Genomic DNA, 8,408 nt, shown 5'->3' on the forward strand with positions numbered 1-8,408 from the left:
ATATACATGACTTAGCTTCAACAGCATGCGAAACAAACGAGTCAGCTTCAAATATATGTGAAACACATGATTTAGCTCCACTTCAATGCGATGTAGATGGCTTATCTTCGAATCCATGCGAAAAAAATGGTTTAGCTTCAAATACTTGTGATATGCGTCATTTATCTTCAAATGCACGCGAAACAAACTAGTCGGCTTCAAACTCATGCTAAACTCATGGTTTAGCTTAATATTCATGCGAAACAAATGGTTCAGCTTAAAATACTTTTGATTTACATGATTTAGCTTCAACTGCAGGCGAAACAAACGTGTTAGCTTCAAATCCATGCGAAACGAATTATTTAGCTTCAAATACTTGTTTTATACATGATTTAGCTTCAACTGCATGCGAAACAAACGAGTTAGCTTCAAATTGAAGCGAAACACATGATTCAGCTTCAAATGAATGCGAAGTAAAAGGCTTGGCTTCAAATCCATGCCAATCAAACGGTTTATCTTCAAATACTTGTGATATACACGATTTGGCTTCAAATCCAGGCGAAACAAACGAGTTAGCTTCATATTCATGCGAAACACATGATGTAACTTCAAATCAATGCGAAGTAGAAGGCTTATCTTCTAATCCATGCGAAACAAATGGTTTAGCTTCAAATACTTGTGATATACATGATTTAGCTTCAAATGGAGGCGAAACAAACGAGTTAGCTTCAAATCCATGCGAATCACATGATTTAGCTTCAATTTAATTCGAAGTAGAAGGCTTATCTTCTAATCCATGCGAGACAAATGGTTTAGCTTCAAATACTTGCGATATACATGATTTAGCTTCAAATGCAGGCGAAACAAACGAATTAGCTTCAAATTCATGCGAAACACATGATTTAGCTTCAATTCAATGCGAAGTAGAACGCTTATCTTCGAATCCATGCGAAACAAATGGTTCAGCTTAAAATACTTTTGATTTACATGATTTAGCTTCAACTGCAGGCGAAACAAACGTGTTAGCTTCAAATCCATGCGAAACGAATTATTTAGCTTCAAATACTTGTTTTATACATGATTTAGCTTCAACTGCATGCGAAACAAACGAGTTAGCTTCAAATTGAAGCGAAACACATGATTCAGCTTCAAATGAATGCGAAGTAAAAGGCTTGGCTTCAAATCCATGCCAATCAAACGGTTTATCTTCAAATACTTGTGATGTACACGATTTGGCTTCAAATCCAGGCGAAACAAACGAGTTAGCTTCATATTCATGCGAAACACATGATGTAACTTCAAATCAATGCGAAGTAGAAGGCTTATCTTCTAATCCATGCGAAACAAATGGTTTAGCTTCAAATACTTGTGATATACATGATTTAGCTTCAAATGGAGGCGAAACAAACGAGTTAGCTTCAAATCCATGCGAATCACATGATTTAGCTTCAATTTAATTCGAAGTAGAAGGCTTATCTTCTAATCCATGCGAAACAAATGGTTTAGCTTCAAATACTTATGATATACATGATTTAGCTTCAAATGGAGGCGAAACAAACGAGTTAGCTTCAAATCCATGCGAAACACATGATTTAGCTTCAATTTAATTCGAAGTAGAAGGCTTATCTTCTAATCCATGCGAGACAAATGGTTTAGCTTCAAATACTTGCGATATACATGATTTAGCTTCAAATGCAGGCGAAACAAATGGTTTAGCACCAAATACTTGTGATATACATGATTTAGCTTCAAATGCAGGCGAAACAAACGAGTTAGCTTCAAATTCATGCGAAACACATGATTTAGCTTCAATTCAATGCGAAGTAGAACGCTTATCTTCGAATCCATGCGAAACAAATGGATTACCTTCAAATACTTGTGATATGCATCATTTAGCTTCAAATGCAGGCGAAACAAACGAGTTAGCTTCTAATACATGCGAAACACATGATTTAGCTTCAAATTCATTCGGAACACATTGTTTAGATTCAAATCCATGCGAATCGAATAGTTTAGCTTCAAATACTTATTTTATACATGATTTAGCTTCATCTGCATACGAAACAAACGAGTTAGCTTCAAATCCAAGCGGTGCACATGATTTATCTTCTATTCACTGCGAAGTAAAAGGGTAATCTTCGAATCCATGCGGAACAAATGGTTTAGCATCAAATACTTGTGATATACGTGATTTAGCTTCAATTGCAGGCGAAACAAACGACTTAGCTTCAAATATATGTGAAACACATGATTTATCTTCACTTCAATGCGATGTAGATGGCTTATCTTCGAATCCATGCGAAACAAATGGTTTAGCTCCAAATACTTGTGATGTACATGATTTAGATCCAAAGGCAGGCGAAACAAACGAGTTAGCTTCAAACGCATGCGAAACACATGATTTAGCTTCAAATTAATTCGAAACACATTGTTTAGATTCAAATCCATGCGAATCGAATAGTTTAGCTTAAAATACTTATTTTATACATGATTTAGCTTCATCTGCATGCGAAACAAACGAGTTAGCTTCAAATCCAAGCGGTGCACATGATTTATCTTCTATTCACTGCGAAGTAAAAGGGTAATCTTCGAATCCATGCGAAACAAATGGTTTAGCATCAAATACTTGTGATATACGTGATTTAGCTTCAATTGCAGGCGAAACAAACGACTTAGCTTCAAATATATGTGAAACACATGATTTATCTTCACTTCAATGCGATGTAGATGGCTCATCTTCGAATCCATGCGAAACAAATGGTTTAGCTCCAAATACTTGTGATGTACATGATTTAGATCCAAAGGCAGGCGAAACAAACGAGTTAGCTTCAAACGCATGCGAAACACATTATTTAGCTTCAAATTAATTCGAAACACATTGTTTAGATTCAAATCCATGCGAATCGAATAGTTTAGCTTCAAATACTTATTTTATACATCATTTAGCTTCAACTGCATGCGAAACAAACGAGTTAGCTTCAAATGCATGCGAAACACATGATTTAGCTTCAAATCAATGCGAAGTAGATTGCAGATCTTCGAATCCTTGCGAAACAGATGATTTAGATTCAAATACTTGTGATATACATGACTTAGCTTCAACAGCATGCGACACAAACGAGTTAGCTTCAAATATATGTGAAACACATGATTTAGCTTCACTTCAATGCGATGTAGATGGCTTATCTTCGAATCCATGCGAAAAAAATGGTTTAGCTTCAAATACTTGTGATATGCATCATTTATCTTCAAATGCACGCGAAACAAACTAGTCGGCTTCAAACTCATGCTAAACTCATGGTTTAGCTTAATATTCATGCGAAACAAATGGTTCAGCTTAAAATACTTTTGATTTACATGATTTAGCTTCAACTGCAGGCGAAACAAACGTGTTAGCTTCAAATCAATGCGAAACGAATTATTTAGCTTCAAATACTTGCTTTATACATGATTTAGCTTCAACTGCATGCGAAACAAACGAGTTAGCTTCAAATTGAAGCGAAACACATGATTCAGCTTCAAATGAATGCGAAGTAAAAGGCTTGGCTTCAAATCCATGCCAATCAAACGGTTTATCTTCAAATACTTGTGATATACATGATTTAGCTTCAAATGCAGGCGAAACAAACGAGTTAGCTTCAAATCCATGCGAAACACATGATTTAGCTTCTATTCACTGCGAAGTAAAAGGGTAATCTTCGAATCCATGCGAAACAAATGGTTTAGCTTCAAATACTTGTGATATACGTGATTTAGCTTCAATTGCAGGCGAAACAAAAGAGTTAGCTTCAAATGCATGCGAAACACATGATTTAGCTACAAATCAATGCGAAGTAGATTGCATATCTTCGAATCCTTGCGAAACAGATGATTTAGATTCAAATACTTGTGATATAGATGACTTAGCTTCAACAGCATGCGAAACAAACGAGTTAGCGTCATATCCATGCGAAACACATGATTTTGCTTCATTTCATTGCGAAGTAGGAGGCTTATCTTAGAATCCATGCGAAACAAATGGTTTACCTTCAAATACTTGTGATATGCTTCATTTAGCTTCAAATGCAGGCGAAACAAACTAGTTAGCTTCAAACTCATGCTAAACGCATGGTTTAGCTTAATATTCGGGCGAAACAAATGGCTTAGCTTAAAATACTTTTGATTTACATGATGTAGCTTCAACTGCAGGCGAAACAATCGAGTTAGCTGCAAATCCATGCGAAACACATGATTTAGCTTCAAATTCATTCGAAACATTGTTTACCTTCAAATCCATCCGAAACGAATAGTTTAGCTTCAAATACTTGTTTTATACAAGATTTTTGCTAAAACTGCACGCGAAACAAACGAGGTAGCTTCAAATCCTCGCGAAACACTTGAGTTAGCTTCAAATCAATGCGAGGTAGATGGTTTGGCTTCAAATCCACGAGAAATAAATGATTTAGCTTCAGATACATGCGATATAAATGATATAGCTTCAAATGCAGGCGAAACAAACGAATTAGCTACAAATCAATGTGAAACACATGTTTTAGAATCAAATTCATGCGAAACACATGTTTTGGCTTCATATTCTTGCGATTCAAATTGGTTAGCTGAAGCTAAACCATGTGACTCGCATGAAATTGAACCTAAATCATGTGTTTCGCATGGATTTGAAGCTAACTCGATTGTTTCACATGCAGTTGAAGCTAAATCATGTATATCACAAGTATTTGAAGATAATCCAATTGTTTCGCATGCATTTCAAGCTAAACCTTCTACTTCGCATTGATTTGAAGATGAATCATGTGTTTCGCTTGTATTTGAAGCTAACTCGTTGGTTTCGCATGCAGTTGAAGCTAAATCAAGAATATCACAAGTATTTGAAGCTGAAATATTTGTTTTGCATGAATATTAAGCTAAACAATGTGTTTCGAATGAATTTGAAGCTAAAGCATGTGTTTCGCATGCATTTGAAGCTAACTCGTTTGTTTCGCATGCAGTTGAAGTTAAATCATGTATATCACAAGTATTTGAAGCTGAACCATTTGTTTCGCATGAATATTGAGCTAAACCATGTGTTTCGATTGAATTTGAAGCTAAATCATGTGTTTCGCATGGGTTTGAAGATAACTCGTTTGTTTCGCCTGCATTTGTAGCTAAATCATGAATATCACAAGTATTTGAAGCTAAACCATTTGTTTCGCATGGATTCGAAGTTAAGCCTTCTACTTCGCATTGAATTGAAGCTAAATCATATTTTTCGCATGGATTTGAAGCTAACTCGTTTGTTTCGCATGAAGATGAAGCTAAATCATGTATATCACAAGTATATGAAGCTAAACTATTCGTTTCGCATGGATTTGAAGCTAAACCATGTGTTTCGAATGAATTTGAAGCTAAATCATGTGTTTCGAATGAATTTGAAGCTAAATCATGTGTTTGGCTTGGATTTGAAGCTAACTCGTTTGTTTCGCCTGCATTTGAAGCTAAATCATGTATATCACAAGTATTTGGAGCTAAACCATTTGTTTCGCATGGATTCGTAGATAAGCCTTCTACATCGCATTGAATTGAAGCTAAATCATGTGTTTCGCATATATTTGTAGCTAACTCGTTTGTTTCGCCTGCAATTGAACCTAAATCACGTATATCACAAGTATTTGAAGCTATACCATTTGTTTCGCATGGATTCGAAGATTAGCCTTTTACTTCGCATTGAATTGAAGATAAATCATTTGTTTCGATTGGATTTGAAGCTAACTCGCTTGTTTCGCATGCAGTTGAAGCTAAAACATGTATAAAATAAGTATTTGAATCCAAATCATTCGATTCGCTTGGATTTGAAGCTATGCTTTCTACGTCGCGTTGATTTGAAGCTAAATCATGTGTTTCGCATGCATTTGATGCTAACTCGTTTGTTTCGCCTACATTTGAAGCTATTTCATTTAAACCGCATGAATTTGATGGTAAATCATTTTTGTCGCACGGATTTGAAGCTAAGCATTCTACTTCGCATTGATTTGAAGCTAAGTCATGTGTTCCGCATGGATTTCAAGATAAATAGTTTGTTGCGCATGCAGTTGAAGCTAAGTCATGTATATCAAAAGTATTTGAAGCTAGACCATCTATTTCGAATGGATTCGAAAATCAGCCTTCTACTTCGCTTTGATTTGAAGCTAAATCATGCGTTTATCATGGATTTGAAGCTAAATCATGCGTTTCACATGGATTTGAAGCTAACTCGTTTGTTTCGCATGCTGTTGAAGCTAAATCATGTGTACCACAAGTATTTGAAGCTAAACCATTTGTTTCGTATGGATTCGAAGATCAGGCATCTACTTCGCATTGATTTGAAGATAATCATGTTTCGCATGGATATGAAGCTAACTCGTTTGTTTCGCATGCTGTTGATGCTAAATCATGTATATCATAAGTATTTTTAGCTGAACCATTTGTTTCGCATGAATATTAAGCTAAACCATGTGTTTCGAATGAATTTGAAGCTAAATCATGTGTTTCGCATGGATTTGATGCTAAATCGTTTGTTTCGCCAGCATTTGAAGTTAAATCATGTATGTCACAAGTATTTGAAGGTAAACCATTTGTTTCGCGTGGATTCGAAGATCAGCCCTCTACTTCGCATTGATTTGAAGCTGAATCATGTGTTTCGCTTGAAGTTGAAGCTAACACGTCTGTTTCACATGCAGTTGAAGCTAAATCATGTATGAAACAAGTATTTGAAGCTAAACCATTTGTTTCGTATGGATTCGAAGATCAGGCATCTACTTCGCATTGATTTGAAGATAATCATGTGTTTCGCATGGATATGAAGCTAACTCGTTTGTTTCGCATGCTGTTGATGCTAAATCATGTATATCATAAGTATTTTTAGCTGAACCATTTGTTTCGCATGAATATTAAGCTAAACCATGTGTTTCGAATGAATTTGAAGCTAAATCATGTATTTCGCATGGATTTGAAGCTAACTCGTTTGTTTCGCATGCTGTTGAAGCTAAGTCATGTATATCACAAGTATTTGAAGCTAAACCATCTGTTTCGCGTGGATTCGAAGATCAGCCCTCTACTTCGCATTGATTTGAAGCCGAATCATGTGTTTCGCTTGTATTTGAAGCTAACTCGTTGGTTTCGCATGCAGTTGAAGCTAAATCACGTATATCACAAGTATTTGAAGCTAAAATATTTGTTTAGCATGAATATTAAGCTAAACAATGTGTTTCGAATGAATTTGAAGCTAAAGCATGTGTTTCGCATGGATTTGAAGCTAACTCGTTTATTTCGCATGCCGTTGAAGTTAAATCATTTATTTCACAAGTATTTGAAGCTGACCCATTTCTTTCGCATGAATATTAAATCATGTGTTTCGCATGGATTTGAAGCTAACTCGTTTGTTTCGCATGAAGATGAAGCTAAATCATGTATATCACAAGTATTTGAAGCGAAACTATTCGTTTCGCATGGATTTGTAGCTAAACCATGTGTTTCGAATGAATTTGGAGCTGACCCATTTGTTTCGCATGAATATTAAATCATGTGTTTCGCATGGATTTGAAGCTAACTCGTTTGTTTCGCATGCTGTTGAAGCTAAGTCATGTATATCAAAAGTATTTGAAGCTAGACCATCTATTTCGAATGGATTCGAAAATCAGCCTTCTACTTCGCTTTGATTTGAAGCTAAATCATGCGTTTATCATGGATTTGAAGCTAAATCATGCGTTTCACATGGATTTCAACCTAACTCGTTTGTTTCGCATGCAGTTGAAGCTAAATCATGTGTACCACAAGTATTTGAAGCTAAACCATTTGTTTCGTATGGATTCGAAGATCAGGCATCTACTTCGCATTGATTTGAAGATAATCATGTGTTTCGCATGGATATGAAGCTAACTCGTTTGTTTCGCATGCTGTTGATGCTAAATCATGTATATCATAAGTATCTTTAGCTGAACCATTTGTTTCGCATGAATATTAAGCTAAACCATGTGTTTCGAATGAATTTGAAGCTAAATCATGTATTTCGCATGGATTTGAAGCTAACTCGTTTGTTTCGCCTGCATTTTAAGCTAAATCATCTATACCGCAATTATTTGAAGCTACATCATTAGTTTCGCATGGATTTGAAGCTAACTCGTTTGTTTCGCATGCAGTTGAAGCTAAATTATGTGATACGCATGGATTTGAAGCTAACTCGTTTGATTCGCCAGCATTTGTAGCTATATCACTTATGTGGCAAGTATTTGAAGCTAAATCATTAGTTCCGCATGAATTTGAAGCTAAATCACGTGCTTCGCACGAATTTGAAGCTAAACCATGTGTTTGCCATGAATTTGAACCTAAATCATGTTTCTCGCACGAATTTGAAGCGAAATCATATGTTTCGCATGGATTTGAATCTAATTCGTTTGTTTCGCATGCAGTTGAATCTA

Source organism: Megalopta genalis, unplaced genomic scaffold (genome assembly GCF_051020955.1).
Source record: "Megalopta genalis isolate 19385.01 unplaced genomic scaffold, iyMegGena1_principal scaffold0131, whole genome shotgun sequence".
NCBI lineage: Eukaryota > Metazoa > Arthropoda > Insecta > Hymenoptera > Halictidae > Megalopta > Megalopta genalis.